At 34.3% G+C, this 20779-nt stretch overlaps 1 long non-coding RNA gene and 1 pseudogene across 1 annotated transcript; both read left to right on the forward strand.

Annotated features, from left to right (window-relative positions):
* Nucleotides 1-19914, forward strand: part of LOC122316115 — a 76318-nt pseudogene extending 56404 nt beyond the window's left edge.
* On the forward strand, nt 12844-13402 carry LOC122315548. Its single transcript, XR_006244054.1, has 2 exons — nt 12844-12938; nt 13193-13402. It is a non-coding gene; the product is annotated as an uncharacterized LOC122315548 (long non-coding RNA).
* Nucleotides 19915-20779: the final 865 nt, after the last annotated feature.

Genomic DNA, 20779 nt, shown 5'->3' on the forward strand with positions numbered 1-20779 from the left:
ATACTAGCAGCCATTCCAGCACAGGGCAATCTCCCTATGAGGTGGTTTATGGCAAAGCACCTCCAACATTGCTCACATATGTACCTAGAGCGGCAAGGGTAGAAGCTATAGCACAAACATTTATGGAGAGAGATCAACTTCTGAAGGACGTAAGACTGAAACTGCAGCAAGCTCAAAACCGTATGAAGCTGCAATATGACAAGGGACATCAAGAGAGGAGCTTTCAAATAGGTGACATGTTTTATGTTCGGTTACAACCATATAGGCAGCAATCTGTGGAAAGGAGGACTACAATGAAGTTAGCAACTCGATATTTCGGTCCATTCAGAGTCTTGGAACGAATTGGACCGGTGGCATACCGACTCCAGTTTCCTAAAGGATCACACGTTCACCCGATGTTTCATGTATCTCTATTAAAACTAAAATTGGGCAAGCAAGAATCAGCAGCTACGAAACTCCTTGAGACTGCACTCACATCCACTCCAGTCCAATCGCAAGTTGTCTTAGTTGTTCATGGCTAAGGGCGCAAGGCAAGGGACCAATCCAGCTGAAGCTACCTGGGAGAAGATGACTACTATTAGGTGGCAATTTCTCGAGTTCACCCTTGAGGACAAGCGTCAATCTGAAGTGGGCAGGGATGATACGGGAGCCAAGTAAGGAAGGTGGAATCCAAATAAGGGAGAGCATCCAACGCGATCAAGTCTAGCACAATAGGAAACTTTCTCTTTGGAAATATTGCTCTGTTTTGGGAATAAATCCATTAGCTTTAATTTGCTTCATTTTGGAAAGTTGAATAACGAAATAACTATATTATTGTATGTGAGATATGAATAAAGTTATTAAGAAAATTATTATTCAAACTTGTTTGAAAGAGGCGGGTTCCTCATCAACCCAACTGTTCTTGCAATTTTAATTCAACATAGATAAGGCACATCGACTCAATCCGGCGTCCTTCCCAGTCAAACCACGCTTAACATGTTCCGTCGCCAAAGCTCGTAATAATGTCATCCTTTTATAGTAACCAATGAGAGGAGAAGTCCATGATATGATCATCACGAGTTATATATGTTTTTCATAACAATACAATATGATGAAAATGAGAGAATAATTAAATAATTAAATGTACCAAATATACGAGGAATAATAAAAGTAACTTGTAAATTAACTATACGTGATATGAACGTCTTGGAAAATGATATAATATACTCAAGATAAGAGAAAGAATAAAACAACTAAAAGGATGGAAAGGAAGGGTGATATGATTAAAAAAATGAATTACAAATCCTTATTATTGATGTATGTATCTCGTTAGGACAAAGTTTTTCTCCAATGCATCTATTAAAATAACAAGTATCCATAATTAGGGATGGAAATTTCTATTCGTAGCTCGTATTCATGTTGTGTCAAGTCATGAGTATTAGATTACATTGATCAAATCAAATCCAACCCGTTTAATTAAATGGATTACACTCAAATACAATCCATTTAAATAAAGTAATGCTATATACAATTGTGGAGTGCATTAGTGCTATGTAATCGTTTTGAAAAAGAGTAGGATCCACTATTAAAAATTTAATTTTTCTTCATATAAGTCTTGTATTTACTCAAACTTTTTCAAATAAATTGTGCGGCGCCTGTGCACTTCATGATTGTAAATATCATTTCTCATTTAAATAACGGGTGACACAACACGACTTGCTTAATCTATTTAATAATTAACTTTTATTGTGTTAACCTGGACATATCCCATTTAATCATTTTCGACCAACTCGTTTCATATAAATTGATTGAATTGACCTATATATATATATATATATATCTTTAATGCAATTAATATAATTTCATATAAATATAAGGATAACTATATAAATCATTCACAATTACAATTGAATTTATAATTAAATATTTGATTATCAATATCCAAATCAATGATATATAACAAAATTAATATTTTCATAAAATAAAATTACATATTAATAAAAAAAAGAAAAGCTTAATAATTTAAGATATTAAGTAGATATCGCATTACAACAGTTAAAAAAAGGCATCTAAAACCAAGTATTTATAAAATTTGAAAATAGAATTTATTTATGTTATACGGATTGATTGCAGGTTTTTCAAGTTGAACCTTAATTAATCCATTTATTAATCACTCCTTATTAGGTCAATTCATTTTGACCCAAACCCATTTATATAAAATTCATAACCGCTTATTTTACATTGGATTCACGAACTGTACGTTTACGTCATATATTCCCACACATATATCCATTAAGCATGCACGTAACAAGCACCTACGTGCTCTTTTAAAAGTTACGTTAAAAAACAGCCATGTGTCTTAATTTTAAAAAAAAAAATGTGTCATACAAAAAAGCAAAAAATAAATAAACGAAATGTTCTTCTCACGTGCTTTAGGCACGTGCCAAATTTTTAAGGCTTGAAAACATGAGGTCTTTTTTAAAAAAACAAAAAACAAATAATAATAATTAATTTTCAACTACAGGAAGTTATCACTACAAGAATTATTAGTTGTTGCTGCCAAATTTAGAAAGGGTGAGATAGGTTTCCTAGTAACAACCCAATAGTTACTGTAGCAGCATTTTTGTTGTGGCAAGAGAGACATTCGCCATCAAATATATTTATTATGGCGACTTCGATTCATCACAACTAATAATACCATGAGTGAGCCTGGAATGGTGACTAATTTTGTTGCGGTGACATCTTTATCGCCACGTGATGCTAGAAGCGTGCAAATTCACTCTCTCCGCAATTTTCCTCTCTCCGCAAAATTACTCTGCAATTCCCAACCAAAGCAACATCCGTCAATCTATGTTCACTACCCACCAGTCTCGGAGCAACCTTGTAGAGCACAAGGAAGCTTCATGAAAATAGTCATCCTGAGCCTCCACCACCAAGCATGAACCAGCAGTGCAGAGCCTTCTGCCTTCACCACCAAAACAGAGCAAAACCCCCTCCATCAGTGTATTACTTTGTTCACGTTGAAAACTGTCTGAGAAAACAACGCCGTAGAAATTTGCCTCGATCTCCACCGAAATTTCATTCTTCGCTGTGGCAGATCGGCTTCCCTGCTGCACGCCGTCGCCTCCTCGCCTAGCCAGTAAGTTTCATCCACTATGTCTCTCTTTTTATTTCTCACCGTCCGTCTCTCTCTCTCTCTCTCTCTCTCTCTCTCTCTCTCTCTCTCTCTCTCTCTCTCTCTCTCTCTCTCTCTCTCTCTCTCTCTCTCTCTCTATAAGCTGCCTCATCGTGTCCCACCATCCCACACGGCTTCTCCACTCAGTCCCAATCTCAGTAAGGTCTGATCGATCCTTTCACCAATCTGTGGTATTTCTATCCTTCATTCCGTGTCTATGTCTCTCTGTTTTAGATATATGTATTTTGCTAGATATATATATATGGTTTCATTTCCATTTGCATTATTGTTTTTAGATACTAGTTGAAATTCAGATTAAATTGATTGTGAATCTTCCTTTGCATCACTGAATCTACGGCTTTTGCATTCAGACGCTTGTCCATAATTTTACTTCTCTCTTTCTAGCTTTCATCTATTTGGTATTTTTCTGATTTTTCTCAAGATAATCTGACAACATTGGTCTTTTTTTATTTTCCTGTTTTTCGATTATGTTTAATAATGCATCTTTCATTTTTTTCCAATTAAAGCCATTGAAATGTCTCAAATTTCAAACTTCCAAACTTCTATGATTATATTCTATTTCATATAACTATTGGATCTTGATTTTACATAGGACTAACTAGCATTAACTGTTGTTCAACAACAGATAGTATAGCCTCAGGGAAACACAGGCAAGGTTAATATCAAACATAGTACAACATTGTAAAAAAGTAACAAGTTTCCGTATTTATCTTTTTTGCTTTTTTGATCATGTGGCTCAAAGTGGCATGATGAATCTCCAGGACAACTTGAGAGCTTGGAATACTGAAATTTACAAGGAGCCAGTAAGAGAGTTGCAGTAATTCAGACCCACCAAAATTGAGAGACCCCATATGCTGCTGCACTTTTTGAATCTGTGAGTAGAAAAACAATTAATATTTTTTATTTGCACCAGAAATAGGCATGTTTGAAGATCATCAACCATTTGAATGTTTGTATGCTTAAGTAATTGTTCAGAGCAGTGACTAAACAGAATTGCCAAATAGAACATAATAAAGGTTGATGTCTTAATAAATACAAAACAAAAAAGAGCACAACTTTTGAACATGATTAGACCATGATGACATTAATTTACATGTTATCATTCTGAATTAGGCCCAGAAATTCAGTTATCTGCAATGAGTTTGTACAAGTGGCTTGATTGCAACTTGAGAATTACATTTTTCCACTCAATAAACTAATATATTTTTTTGTTTCTTTTGTTAGTTTTAGTTTCTGAGTGAGAAATATAAATTTTTCAGTATATTAATTATACATGCCAATTACTTGTTACAGTTTTAGTTTGTATTTATTGCAACAGCTGTGCTCTCAACCTTTTACAATCCTTTCACCAATCTGAGGAGCTTGACACAACTGACTACTGAATTTTACATGGGCCATTACTCACATTCTATAGCATGTGGCATGGTTTAATTGCATTATATTAATTTATAAATCCTTTGTGTAGTAAGACTTTCACATGTAAGATTGTTTAGAATAAGTTGACAACTATCTAACTCCACTATTTTCATCTTACAGTGAGTTTGATATAGATAAAAGCTGGATGCATATTACTCACCAATTTAGGTCCACAGAATATCGGGAAGGGGTACATCAATTCATGTCACTTGCCCAAGCTCATGCAACAACAAACAATATCAGGTGTCCCTGTCGTAACTGTCGTAATAACTTTTTCCACACTATAGTCTTGGTGCAAAGACATCTATTCACCATAGGAATTAATGAAAACTACACCGAATGGATTTTTCATGGGGAGGAAGAGACTTGGGATGGTAATGACCTTCATGATGATGTCAATGAACTGGAAAATGACGAGTATGTTGATGACATGGATGAAATGTTAGATGACATCCGTCTTGGATCATTTACGAATGTGGAGCCAGTTGAACAATCTACTGAGGAAGGACCCACCTATGTGGACCCTAGGGCAAAAAACTTTAATCAATTATTGGAAGATGCAAAACGTCCACTCTACTCAAGATGTGCTAAGCTCTCAAAGTTATCATTCATTGTAAAGCTGTTGCATATAAGGACGATTGGAGAGTGGAGTGTTAAATCATTTGACATACTACTAAAGTTGTTGAAAGATTCATTTCCGAATCACTTTTGCCTGACTCATACCGCGAGTCATGACGGATGGAGCGGGCCCTTGGTTTTAACTATATAAAGATTGATGTATGTCGAAATGACTGTATACTATACTGGAAGGAGAATGCTGACAAGCATGATTGTCCTAAATGTAGTTTGTCAAGATGGGTAACGCGCACAACTAAAGAGAAAAAAGTCCCCCACAAAGTACTTCGATATTTTCCATTAAAACCAAGATTGAAAAGGTTGTTTATGTCAAAAGATATAGTTGTAGCCATGTGATGTCACAAAGAACACCGTGTCGACTATGAGAATGTGACGAAGCATCCACGTGACTCAGTTGGGTGGAAGGAATTTGATCAAGAGCATATCTCATTTTCTGTTGATACTCGTAACGTGCGCCTTGGTCTAGCCAGTGATGGATTCAACCATTTCAATAATATGAGTAAACCTTATAGTGTATGGCCAGTAATACTTGTACCTTACAACCTGCCGCCATGGTTGTGCATGAAAGACCAGTTCTTCATGCTATCTCTTTTAATTCCTGGACCGAAGGCCCCGGGCAATGAGATCGATGTGTATTTGTGACCACTTATTGATGAATTAATTGATTTGTGGGAAAATGGTGTTGAGACGTATGATGCATCAAGAAAACAATTGTTTCAATTACATGCAGCATTATCATGGACGATCAATGACTTCCCTGCATATGGAAATCTTTCTGGGTGGAGCACGAAAGGTAAATTGGCATGTCCAACTTGTAATGGTGAAACAGATTCTTTGTGGTTGAAATATGGTCGAAAACATTGTTACATGGGTCATCGTCGTTTCCTATCTCCAGATCATTCTTGGAGGAAGAACAAGGCTAATTTTAATGGCAATACTGATCACTGCACCACACCTTGTGAATTATCTGGCCACGTTCTACTGAATCAACTCGGTAATTTTGGAGATGTAGTATTTGGAAAAGGTGTAAGGAAGAGAAAGCAGCGACCTGATGAGCTTAATTGGACAAAAACCAGTATCTTTTTCCAATTACCTTATTGGTCAATATTAAAAATTCGATATAATCTTGACGTCATGCATATTGAGAAGAACATTTGTGACAACGTATTAGGAACATTGAAGAGAATTCCGGGTAAAACAAAAAATTCAGTTAATGCACGTAGGGACTTGTTGCTTCTTGGTATAAAGAAGGAATTATATTTACAAGAATATGGACAAAAACTGATTATGCCACCTGCGTGTTACATGTTGCACGGAGATGAGAGGAGAAGATTTTGTGAGTGGCTACAAGCTGTGAAATTCCCAGATGGATTTGCTAGAAATATTGCTGGATGTGTTACGTTAAATGGTTGTAAAATATCTGGAATGAAGAGTCATGACTGTCATATCTTCTTAGAGAGACTACTTCCTGTCTCTATTGCTGGGTACTTGTGACCTGACATCCGGTTGGCTTTGACTGAACTAAGCACATTTTTCAGACAATTGTGCACACGCACATTGGCTGTAGATGTCTTGAAGCGTCTTGAGGATGATATTTCAATCATCCTTTGCAAACTTGAGATGATACTCCCACTTGCATTCTTTGATGTAATGGTGCACCTAGCTATTCATCTACCACGTGAGGCATTGTATGCTGGGTCTGTCCAGTATAGGTGGATGTATCCATTTGAGAGGTATTTGGGTAAATTTAAGCGGTATGTCCGAAACAAGGCTCGTGCTGAAGGGTCCATTGCTGAGGCTTACATTCACATCAAGTGTTTGACTTTTTGCTCCATGTATCTCCATGATGTCGAAACTGGATATTATAGAGAAGAACGCAATGTAGATGTTTGTGAAGGAGGTCAGAAATAGGAATTTTCAATATTCACACAAAAGGTGCGGCCATTGGGTGCTTCAAGTCCAACTCGACCAGATAAGAAAACTTTTGCCAAACAATGTTGGTATGTCCTCAACAATTGTCCTGATAGTACCCACTACCTCGAGTAAGTATCATCTTTCAATTTGCTTAATTGTTGCCCAATAAATATTTGCCTATTGTCCATCCTAGAAATGGAATTTGACAAATCCTGTCAATGCATTAATGCAGGGAGCATTACAACAAATTGAGAGATGAATGTGTAATTAACATTGACTCAGTGCACGAAAATCAATTTCCATTATGGTTCAAGGAGCGTGTGAGTGCCTTGTTGGTAACATGGATTATTAGCAACAGGATTTTGTTGCTTTTTTACTTTTGCAGCAAATAAAAAATGTCTAACATTTTGTTTATTTTAATCAGATTAGGCAATTGCATAAATCAAGCCCTGATGAGATGTCCGATGATCTTTACGCGCTAGCGTGTGGACCTGACCCATGGGTTGCATCATATACTGGTTGCATTATGAATGGAACCAGGTTCCACACAAAGCACCATGAAGAACATCGTCTTACATAAAACAGCGGTGTGGTTGTTCTTGGGGAACATCAAGGTAGCCTTATAGACTTCTACATAGTTTTAATGGACGTTATTGAACTCAACTACCTTTGATAGCGCCATGTATATTTGTTCAAATGTGATTAGTTTGATGTATGTGAAATGAGAAGAGGAATTTGTGTTGGCAGTTACTTTACAAGTCTCAACTCAACTCAAAAATCTTACCCGGAAGACCCTTTTGTACTTGGATGCCAAGCATCTCAAGTCTTTTATCTGAAAGATACAAGTTTAGGGAGAAATTGGCTAGTAGTACAAAAGGTCACCACTAGGAATGTTTATGACATCCCTAGCAAAACAGTTGGCGATCAAGATGATGATGAGGAGGCTGAGGAAGAAGCATACCAAGATGAAAAATATTCTCCACCAGCCCATTCTGTACATCAAGATGATACATGCGTAAATATGTCTTTGCATCGACTAGATATAGACCCAATTGTACTTGATGAGACAGTGATGTTAGACCACCCCAAACCAATAGGGACAGAGGATGAGTTTCTCAGTATAGACTCTTCCTCGGAGGAAAGTGATTTGAATAGTGACAACACATCTGAGTCAAGCAGAGAGGATAGAGACAATCATCATGAAACTGACTCTAATCATTAAGTAAGCATGGAATATTTACTTCTATATTCATTGCTATTGTCTTTGCCTTATGCTAATTTTACTTTTGCCTATAGATAATGTAGATATTTGCTAACATTTAATGTGTGTGTGTGTGTGTACCATGCATAAGTATGAATATGTGATGGTTTTTAATCACAGTATCGAATATGTTAATTTGTGGTCGTTCTTTTCATTTGGCAAGTTATCCGAGTTGGTTGGTATTGCAGTGATGCAATCGTTGTGCAGATACTCAAATGCTTTCAACTATTGCAGTTGCCATTTTTGTGGCCATGGGAATGGAATTGGTCAGTTGCATATATATAATATTTAACGTACAATGTGGTGATGAGAAATACAAATGAGAAACTCATATTTTGTGAAAAATACTGCAGGTTTTCTAAATATAGTAACAAATGCACAAGAAGCAGTTTACTTACTCATGTATGCAATTCTATACTCAGCTACATTTTTAATCAGAATCGTCAATAGGCATATGACATGTGATAGTACTGCAATTTATTGAGCTGAACTTGTGAATGTGACGGAAAAATAGTTGTTGCCATGATAAATAAAGGGAAACAGTCATGTCTAAATAAACTAGTTTTGTATAAGCCATGATATTGACACATTAATATTTCATCTATCAAGAAATTCTATAAGAGAATTTTCAGGTCCTACGGCTTCACTGGCTTGTCATCATTTGTTGCAAAAGAGGACAGAACACAAGAAGTTTAGTTAATTAGACAGGCAGTACAAAATAGCTTCTCACAAGGCTCCCTTAGAAGACCAAGACAAGCATTGGCAATATGATGTAATAACAATATTCATTAGTGTTTACAAACTTTGTCATACTACATCACGTTGCATGAATCTCTGTATGTAAGAAATGGACACATTCTACAAGTTTCTCCATCACCTGAAAATATGCTATATTGATCTTATTGTAAAGGAATACAAAAAGATCATTCATTATGAAAGTGAGGTAATAGCCATGATAAGTCAACAATAAATTAGTGCAATTCATTAAGTTATACAGCTGCTGCTATTACTGTCATGTGTTGACTCTTCATTTATTCACACAGAATATTGATGTTATTCCACAATGCCGATGGAAGTTGACTAGTATTGGAGAAAATGTTGGAGCAGTACAATGAGAGGAGCATAGTGCTAGCTTCTTTAATTATAGATTTTTGTAAATTTTCTGTGGTAATGGTTTTTCAATTGTAACCTATATCAACAACTGACTTTGAATGTTAGTTTACTTACTCAGTCTGAAACTTTGTCATTAGTTCTTCATACGTGTATCTTTGATGGATCCTGTAATACCATGGGAATGCTATGCATATATACGTACTTTGTTGTTTACTTCAGAGTTGATAAATGGCATATTTGCCATTTATTTATTCCATTATTATAGTAATATTTGCCATTACAAGGATGATCCAAGGTTGAAAGTCATTATGTGAGATTATCAAAATCTGTTCACTATAGGGAAGATCCAAGCGCATACATGAAATTAGTAGAAAAATCTGGCTCTTTCCAGGGACTATCTATTTTTTGCATAGGTTGGGCAAAAAATCATTCTTGGCAGAAGTCGGCCATATATACCTACCAAATTGAAATATTTGTTAGGTATATTTATTGAATGTTATGCATCATTTCTACATATTGAAGGTGTATATGCAGTATTAGGTATATTTACTTAATTCATTTGAGGCATAGGAATTCCTTTCAATTAAGTAAAAATTGGGGCTTGATATATTAAAAAAATTGGCACTCCATCTATAATATCTCCAAATTCAAATAATAAAGTATCATCACAAAACCAAATCAATTTGTGACATATGCACACAATATTGTATATGTCCGTGACCTTTACCCATAAGATGCTCATCAATATAGATCACATACTTTACATATTGATTTGGTAACTTATATAAATAATCACAGAAATGTTGACATCCACACCATTGTTGTAGAGCATTGTTGGTCCAGTACTTCACTCATGCAAGGATCTGCACTGAAAGCCAAATGAATGATGAATTAGTTATCAGTTTTATAACATGGAATTAGTATATGTCGAAATGTATTGATATATATCACGATATATATAAATACATAAGATCAGGGAGAATCATTTGGATGTTTTTGGTTAAAGAATAAAGATGTAATAAATTAAGATATATGTAGGTGTGGCACTTATAATTAATAAAAATAAGATTAGTTATTTACATCCGCTGATTGGTATCTCTATAACCGGCAAAGAGGCAATTTTACCAAATCAAGTTAGATATTGTTCCATGTATTGGGTCTCACGGCTTGTACAAAAAGGTGGAGCACAGTAGTCACCAAAAGCCAAGAACAGCGCCAAATTTCTAAGTGGCAAAAAGTGGGGGGAAAAAGGTGGGACACAAACTTTTTCTGTAGAATATCAAGATAAAGTAAAATAGAAGGTGCCACTTTCCTCAGCTGACCTCAAAAAGTTAGAAGTTGGATTTCTTTACAACAAGTCACTTTCTTACTCAAAAAGTGAGTGCTTGGATTTTCTTTAGAAATTCACCTTCAACGTTAAAAGGTTAGTTCTAGTTATTTCCTTACAAAATAACTTTCTCACTCAAGAAGATAGTATATCTATATACATAGAAAGTGAACTTTCTCACTCAAAAGTTCATTCTTGGATTTTCTTTAGAAATTCACCTTCACTATCAAAAGTAAAGGTCCTGTTATTTCCTTACAAAGTAACTTTCTCACTCAAGAAGATAGTATATCTATATCCAAAGAAAGTGAACTTTCTCACTCAAAAGTGAGTAAACTAGTTTTCCTTAGAAAGTCACTTTCACTGTCAAAAGGTTAGTTCCTGGATTTTCCTTACAAAGTAACTTTCTCACTCAAGAAGATAGTATATATATATCCAAAGAAAGTGAACTTTCTCACGGAAAAAGTTGGTTTATGGATTTTCCATAGAAAGTCACTTCCTCACTCGGTGGAGTAGTCAGACTCACCTTTTACATACGTGAGATCGATGTAAAATGAAATTTTAATACATGCTTGAGTTCCAGGTCAAATTCGAATGATTCTGAGTTGCATCCTCGTGTTGAGTAACCTGAAATTAGTTTGTGAATACTTTCATTAAGTGGTTCAAAGTTTAACTGCTAAGTTTAACTTTTATCTAAGTTCAATCCCCAAGTACTAGAACTGGGGCTCAGGAGACACTTTTTTTTATGAATGTTTGAACAGAAAGAGGAGAAAAGTTGGGACAAAAAGTCGTGGATGGAAATTTACCTTGGCATCCTCTGTACTCAACCCTTCTTCATCATGCCTGAATGCTATAGATTAGAACACAATATTTGGGAATTTGGGTATATGGTTTGCTGAGTACATTCACCAATATGTTTAATGGTGAATGTAAAATCATTGGTTGATGGATTTTAATAGAGGTGTAGTCAAGTGCTTTAAAATATTTTATAAAATTACAGTTTATAAGCACCTGCATTTCACCATTAGCACTGAGTACATATTATTATCTACAACCACAGAGGAAACAGGGTCTACCAGGTTGAAGTAACATTTTTTTTGGATGAAAAATGTGCATTCCAGCATGGCTATTTGGTAATAGATAATGAAAAAGGTCTACTAGCATGCAGGCTTTAACATAGTATATGAAAGGTGTGAAATTTATGCATCATTTACAGCTTATCACAAATGCGAGAAAGTTTAAATTATTGATGTTTTTATTGGGTGCTTTTGTGGATAATGTGGGTAGTAAAATAATGATATATATACTGGATTCGTTATTTGTAAGTTGCATTGTTTGAATGAAATCTTGGAAGATTGATGATGATTAAAGTTTATGTTAAACTAATGTAAACTCAATAAAGTATATGTGCATTGTTAAATCATGTACTAGTTGCTTGTATCATGTCTAGGACAAGCATATATAGATTCATGATGTTAACCCATCCTCTATGCATTTAGTTTCATGACAGTAATTATTTTCCAATTCTTGTCAATGGATTACATATTGCCTACACTGTAAGTCTCAGTTGCTATGAGAGGAACAAGAAGAGGAGTTGGTGGAGCTGGCTGAATGACACAATCTCGCATACCCCCAAGTCATGGCTGCACATGGAGTGGTCCAACTCCTCAAGAGCAGCCTAGTAGGTGGACGCAAATGGTTGAGCAAAGTTCATCATCGTGACTCAACACAGCCCTCAGATATGGTTTTGGGAACTCAGTTTAATGAAATTAGCAGTGGTACTCCAGATACTCAGCTTGAGAATAATGGTACTCCAGATACTCAGCAACTGAATAATGGTAATAGGAAATGTCACATGAGGCAATTCTAAAAAAGTAGGATCTTATTCATTGAGCTGTCATACAATTTTGGCTGATTAAATTGCAGGTTATTATTTGGTTACAGTAAAATGTTTTGGTGTTGGAGTACATTTCAGAATTTAATTGTCATTTCTATAAATGACAGGGAAACTTGCAATGCGGGGTGTCGTGGACTAACTAGGTGCACTGAGTTTATGAAGCTTCAAAAACATGGTCTCATTCCATTGCAAATTAATGATGGTGAGAGGGCACCATCATGTGAGAATGTGGTGTTCTTTACAACAAGAGTTACATGGATTATCAAATACCATGCAACCATAATTCAAAATAGTTGGGATGTTGTAGATGCTCAAGAGAAAGAGGAGTTGATCAATCGTGTTAGGGTATTGAGCTAGAGTAATTTATTTGGAAATTTAATAAGTATTCCAAACAATAACTGGTTTAAAGGACTTTATGTATATGGACTGATCTGTTTAATTGGTGTGATGTTGCAGGCTGATTTCATTCTAGATTGGAGCAAAATGAATTATCGTGAGATGGTAGAGAAGAACCTTGGGAAGAAGTTCAATGACTTCGACTACCAGCTTCATAAAATTTACAGGGGTTGTGCAACACACCAGGAGGCATTAATGAAGTCAACGTCATTGGTGGAACCAGATGTATGGAAAAAGCTATGTGAGAGATGAGGGAGCGATGATTTCAAGGTAACAAACCTGTGTAAAAGTAACAATGTGCTGATTTATATAGTATTAGATTTGATGATAGGTAATTAGCAAGTGATATAAAGTTGAGTATGGACTTAACTTTATCAATAATTATATTGCAGAAAAAAAAAAGTAGGCAAAATACGGCCAATAGGAAAATGCAGTGAGTGAACCACACTGTGAGCAGAAAATCTTTTGTGAGGTTAATACAAGAGATGGTAAGATTTTATTTATTTTAATAACAGTCAAGCTGAATGGTCAGTTCTAGTGTGTTTGTGAAAGAGGTGTGGGTTATATTTATGTGATTGAAGGGTACTCCAAGCGCATCAAACTTGGTTAAATTCTATAAAGAAACTCATTGGTCAAAGAAGAAATGGGCATTTGTCACTCCCATGATAGAAACTTACTATGTACGTGCTCAAGAAGTTAAAAATTTAAGCTATATTGTACAAGATTTCATAGACCAATTTTTAATTAGTTTACAATATTTCTAGTAACTAGAACTCATATAATCCTACATGTTTGTATCAGAATACGATGTGTGAGAAATTATATGAGATTCAGCCTGAGGAGCGCACAGATGAGGCTGCAAAAGTGATATTTAGAGATGTGCTTGGACACAGGTCTGGTTATACAAGAGGACTTGGTGGTTCAGTTATACTTGAGAATAGACCATCAACTATGCGGCACAATTTGAGCAGCTGGCTCAAGAAAATGAGAAGAATAAAATTAAGGCATTGAAGTACAAGACCGAATTGGATGAGATGAAAAGGGATGTATGACAATTATTGGTTTGGCAAATGTCCTATGACCAGAGGATGAATGACTCAACATCTCAAAGATGTCTAATAGAGACACTCAAGGAGATGATCTTTAGCTGGATGGGTTTATGAATTGGGAGTTATTTTGATATTTTGTTAAGAAGTCTTAGTAATTATTTGGTGGCAGGAACATATTTTGTTACATATTTTGTAAAGTCCAAATGGTGCAGGTGAATTCAGCTGGTGTAGTTTTACGGGAATGGCATAACAGCAGAGTCTAAAGATCAATTTGTTGGAAAAAGGATTTGTGGTTCATTTTATTAAAGGTTTGTGTAACACTTTATAAGTATGCTCTAAAACCCCTTCCTATTGAAGTATTTATATTTAATGGTTAAGAGAGATGAATATTTCTGGAATTTGTGATATGAAAACCTGCAATTTGAGAGAATCCTTACTAGGGAAAAATCACAATTTATCTAGGTATTTCTATAATGGATTTTATGATTGTTAAAAGGATTTTATTGCTAGTAAGAGAATGTTTGAAGGAAAAAAAAATTGCAAGTTGAGAGAATATAGATTAATGGGTAAAAATCCTATTTTGTATAAGTGTATCTGTAATGGAGTATAGGAAAAAGATTTTATTATCACTATGCATGTAGATGTTTTGACCTTGGATCTGAGTTCCTGTCTCAAGTAAATTGTTTTCAGAAAGGATGATGTGATGTTCACTGTTCTAAATATTGCATTTATATGCAAACATGGGAGATTGCTAGTTCTTCCAATAAAATCCTGATTTATGAACAAGGATTTTATTGCCTTGTTGAATAATTAGTTTACTTTTCTCAAACAATTTACTTGTTTTAATGGGCCCCAAGTTTCTCTAGAAGGCACTTGTAGAATTTTTTAATAGTAGGTGCAGTAATATAAAGCTTCATATAGAGCAATTTCAACATTTTATGACATTTCTAATGTCAGTATATCCAGCTAATTTTATGAAGATACTCAAAAAGTTCTGCCAAGTACAAGTAGTAAGACATGGGGTGAGATACTGGGGGCTTGAATGTAAGAACTGCAACTTGAGAGAATATAGCTCAATATATCCAAATCCTATTTTGTTTTTGCATTATATTAATGGAGTATAATGATGGATTTTTTAAAACTATTCAACAATTGTTGTGACCTGCATTTCTCTTACTCCTGTGGATGTTTGGTGTGAAAAGTATCCATGTGGAACTTTCACTATGCTACAAATATTGCATTTAAAAACTAACATGTAGGATTGCTAGATATTTCAATTCATGCAGCTTGCTTTTTTTACAAGGAAATCATTGCCCAGATGGAATAATTAGTTCCCTTATTCTCAATCAATTTACTTGTTAAAATTTAACAATCAATCTCTAGAAGCCACTTAGGGACTTGTTAATACTAGATGCAGTTTTAAACTTCTAGTCAGTACATTCCAACATTTTAAAGCTTTTCTAATGTCAGTATAAGTATCTCTCTACCTTGGATACTCATGTGATGCCAAGTACAAGGAGGAATGACAAGGTTTCATGAGGAAAATGCAGAATGTAAAACCTACAACTTGAGGGAATATATCTTAATAGGACTGAATCCTATTTTGTCTAAGTATAGGTGGAGTATAGGCGAATGATTTTTTTGATCAATATGCATGTGGAATGACGTCATGTAGTCTACAATTAAAGTTTTGACTGTAACTATTTTCATCTCTGTAAATTGTAAGAACTATTATTTCTTGTAATAAACATTATCTGTAAACATTTTCATATAGAGATCAATACAACAAGAGTCAGCATTCTAGCTTTTCTCCAAATCTGTTCAATATTTTACAATATGGACCTAAGTTGGTTACAATCACCAGGATAGCTTGAAAACATTTGGTGGATATTCAAATAAGCTTGTTGTGGACGAGCATTTTGTGGTGTTTGTCCCAAATAATCTGCAATTGGATGGAGTTGCCCCACTATACTCTACGCAGGAATCACAGTTTACAACCCCATGATGCACTTTGGACTCTAACAACCCCAAGCAACATTTGGGGGTGGTGGGGCTGGGTGGTCTAGGTCATGTGGCCATAAAATTTGCCAAAGCTTTGGAAATGAAGGTCATTGTAATAATTAAGCAGCTCCCCAAACAAGCACAAGGAAGCATTGGACCGCCTCGGTGCTAATCACTTTTTGGTTACGAGTCATGATGACCAAGAACAAATTTTGCAGGTAACTAATTAATTAAGTACGTACTAATTTGGGTTTAGATAACAAATAAGAAAATGAGTTTTTTTTTTTCCTTTAATATGTAACAAATTCAAAAATGAGATTAAGAAACATTGAAAATTCTCAAAACTTCCCATATATAATTTCATCATCAATTTCAAATTTTCAATTTTTTCATCTAATCATTACCTAATTGTTATTCAAATACAAAAATCAATACAACTTTTATAAATTTAAAAATAAAAATTATATTCAAATAATTTTTTAATTTGATAATTTTTTTCAACTTTTTTTATTTTCTCTTATTTCTCAAAACTTAATAAAACAGTACTCAAATTATTTCATTACTATTCATAAAACATATATTTCAAATGTCCAAACATGCATGTGCCTCCTTGAAATAAGGGGGCCATGATATTAAAGGTGAGCTAGGCCGCCTATGTTAATCATGTCATTACGAACTCATAAAGGTTGCTTAATTTCTTCTTATTCATATAATTTCATAATATCGTATGTATGAACATATCAATATATACTCAATGATAACATAGTCATGTACTGTAGTACAAGTTCATGTGAATATATATATTAATTAAATATATTTTTAATTAATTAATTTGTTTTCTATCAGGTTGCTATATATGGGCACAATAATGGACGGTATCCTGGACATTGTTTCAGCCCCTCGCCCTCTCCTGCCATTGATTAATTTGTTGAAGACCGGCCAATGGAAAACTAATAATATTGCTTGGTGCTCCAAGTTAGCCTCCTGAGCTACCACATATTCCTTATTGGTATTTAACTTAATCCACTTTTTTTTATTATTATAAATTGTCATCATCAGTCACATTAATTAATTATATGGTACTATAATCTATATAATTGGAAAAACAACTTAGACAATTAATGTGATTGAGGATAATAAAATCAAAGGAAAAGAATATAATTAATTTCCGTTATTATATATAATTCTATTGATCCTAAGAGTAATCTAGACTATCATTGTACATGCATGTGATTTAAAAGGTAGAAAGATTGTTGGGGGTAGCGTAATTGAGGGAAAGAAAGAACCCAAGAGATGATGGATACTGCGAGATCACAGCAGATGTCGAAATTATTCCTATAGACTACGTTAATACTGTCATGGAAAGACTTGTGTGTGTTTAGTTGTGAGATTAGTCTTCCTGCTATATGGCAAGGATGAATTTGTACGATTGTGGCCATGACTCATGTAATATACTAATATATATAATCTAGAGAACATTGTCAGGCTAGTCGGCAAACGAAATTGAGAAGTTATGTTTTGACGTTAAAATCACCTCAATCCATCTCAAACTTAGAATCATTAATAGGACCGGCCCACTACGTCTTTTTCAACTTCTCATAAAAGGTTAAACTCATCTTAATCTATTTCATTCATTCAAATACATATATCTCAACTCATTTACATTTAACACATCTCAATATATAGGATCCACAAAACATAATTATTCACATATATATCAACTCAAATCAATTTTTAAGATCACCTCAACATCTAAACGCAGTTTAAAGATCCAAAACAAAAAAAGGAATTTGGCACTACTAGAAAATATATAAAATGATCATGTCAAAGGTTTAACTATTGATCTAAAAGCTCAAAGACAACGGTTTACCCTATCTACACTAACCAAACAGGGAAAAAAGCTACGCGATCCCTGTCAATATATATACAAACACAAGAAAATTTAGGTCCCACCATCATAGCACATAAAGAAAGGAGGAGATAGAAGATGTTGAATTCTGTCCATTTGAAACTAATCAGAACAAGCTAGCTAGGTTGGGGATGTCCCGGATGCATGGGTATATATGTTGTGCTCGTCATTCCTATGTACTTTGTGGGCTAACCTTATGTTGGAAGCCGGAAGAAAGTCATGGTCGTGTTTGCAATGATGGTCCTCATGATTTCCCATTTTGCAGTGATGTCCTAAGCATTACTGGCCGGCTCACATAGCTATCAAGTAGTACGTTTCAAAGATATATAACACATATATATATATATGTAATTGACTAGTCCTAACGAATTTTTTCCAATATGACATGCCTATAATTAATGGCTTTTTTGTCTCATCCACTACGTACGGACACAACAACTGGTAATTTAAAAAATCGATCTGTCAATTAGGGTATAGGTTCCTAATATTATAAGATAGCAAAGCTATTCATGGTAACAATGTTGAAGTTCCAAGTTCAACTTCAACAAGGCAAAGTTCATTTGGTAAGTATTAATAATAGTCCTAATAGAACATTATTGAGATGATTCTTAATTAGATTTAATTTTAACCCTTGTTAAAAGTAGAATTAACACTTTTTTGAAGAAGAAAATATCTCAATTTTAGTAATGAATAGTTACTTAATTTTAACAAATCTCAAAACAAAAATAAAACTATACTAATTTCAAGATGATATCAAGTGATCATTACATGATGAAAATTAGAAAACTACTCTTTCTATTACAAACTAACATCCTATTAATTATTGGGATTGGGTCTAGACTATATATGAGTACTCAAATACAATTTAAGAAAGCTTTTGCGTCTTCTTACCTTGTAGGCTTCTCTTGTCGAGTTTACAACAAATATGATATGATGCTACTATGGTTACGTCCACATAGAGAAACCATCTCTAGTCACTTCTTCTATATTTTGCTTAATTTAAAAAAATATGTTATTTACAAGATTGGTATGTAACACACTATTTATCATAAAATCCATTATATTTTGAAAAAAAAAATTATAATATTAATATTTTATGTAAATTTGTTTTGGAAATTTGTCTCAATGTATTTAACTTAATTGGCATATGACCACATTTCTCTTTTCCGTTCCTAAAAAAATAAAAATATTTGTGAGTTATATCAATTGTGATTGCCTAGACAATCTAATCCAAAACGACAGCAGCATACTTAAATCAATGGATAAGACAATAATTTGGTCAAGGAGAATTAATTCAGCCAAATTCGTTAGAATCATGATAATGACTGTTATGGATGGCAATGTTTAGATTAATCAGCAGCAACAGCAATCAATCAAAAAGAAAATGAAAAAGAAAGGGCTTGAAAATGAGGTAGCTCGAGAGGCTCGGTGGGAGCAAATGTTCCAAACAAACGAGCAGCTGCATTTCCCTCAATTACCCAATGAACTGTTACTGCACGGGATCGTACGTACTGCCTCTGCACTGCTAAATAGCTATCTATATTAACTTCTCTTATCCAATGTCAAACTTTGGCATTCGTGTTTAAAAATAAACAAAAAAACAATCAATGAAAGTGACGTGAGAACAAGGCCACAGAGATATTTGCAGGGGGAAAATGAACGAGAGGATGCAGTACCCTCGGGGGAAGCTCCGGAGGACCGGTACAAAAAAGAAGCAGCAGCAGGAGAGTGGGGGTTTTATCGAGACCCTAAGAAGAGCTATGGCAGCCGTACAGACAGTAGCAGAGAGGGGTTCTTCAGACAGAGAGAAGGACAGTGAGTGAGAGCGAACAAGAAATCATCTTCTATCTGTTTTTTTGTGATTGCAGTAATTATTTTGGCAATCAATCTTTTGATGTTTTAAGTAAGAAATATTGGACGTAATTGGCTGATAGTGATGTTTCATTTGACGAATGGGGCTCATCGTGTATGACAAAGCACATATGAGACACATAAGTAAATTTAATATTTTTTTTTTCTTTTATATATAGATTTGATGAGTAAAAGTTGATTCTGGTTTGGCTTAGACAGCGAGGGGATAGTTTTAGATAATGATGGAATATAACCTTTCATATCAACAAAATAGAATTAAAATTGAAGGAAGAAATTAGAATCTATTATTTCAGTTATTTCTGCTACTACTTTAAATGTATATAAATACTAGTTTACTTGTTGGAAATTCTTTCATTCAATTGAGTTGTTCAATTATCATTATATTCAAGTTCTCGAGTTCTTTCTATTTTTTCTTTTGTTTTCTCTCTATCTTTTCCTTAGACAGGTCTAAGTTCTCATTTTTTACTCATTAAAACTTTTTTAGCATAATTCTTATTAATGAGTAATTATTTCATTAATCTAAAAAAATATAAAAAGAGGAACTGCTAAGTCAACATTCCTTTACAACAAACATGGTGCATGAATACAAATGTAAAAGAGCAATGATACTAGTAATATGATTTGAGCCCGAATTACTCAAGGAAGCTAGAAAATGATTGTCATAAGGGAAATGATATTTACAATTTTAGAGTCTCCAAATCTCATATACTATTTTTAAAAGAAGTGGGTAAATCTGAAACTCACATGAAAAACTATTTTTTTTAATGATGGTCCTCGATTATTTTTTTCAAAGAGAATCTGTGGGGACTTGCACAT

Source organism: Carya illinoinensis, chromosome 7 (assembly GCF_018687715.1).
Source record: "Carya illinoinensis cultivar Pawnee chromosome 7, C.illinoinensisPawnee_v1, whole genome shotgun sequence".
Classification (NCBI taxonomy): Eukaryota; Viridiplantae; Streptophyta; class Magnoliopsida; order Fagales; family Juglandaceae; genus Carya; species Carya illinoinensis.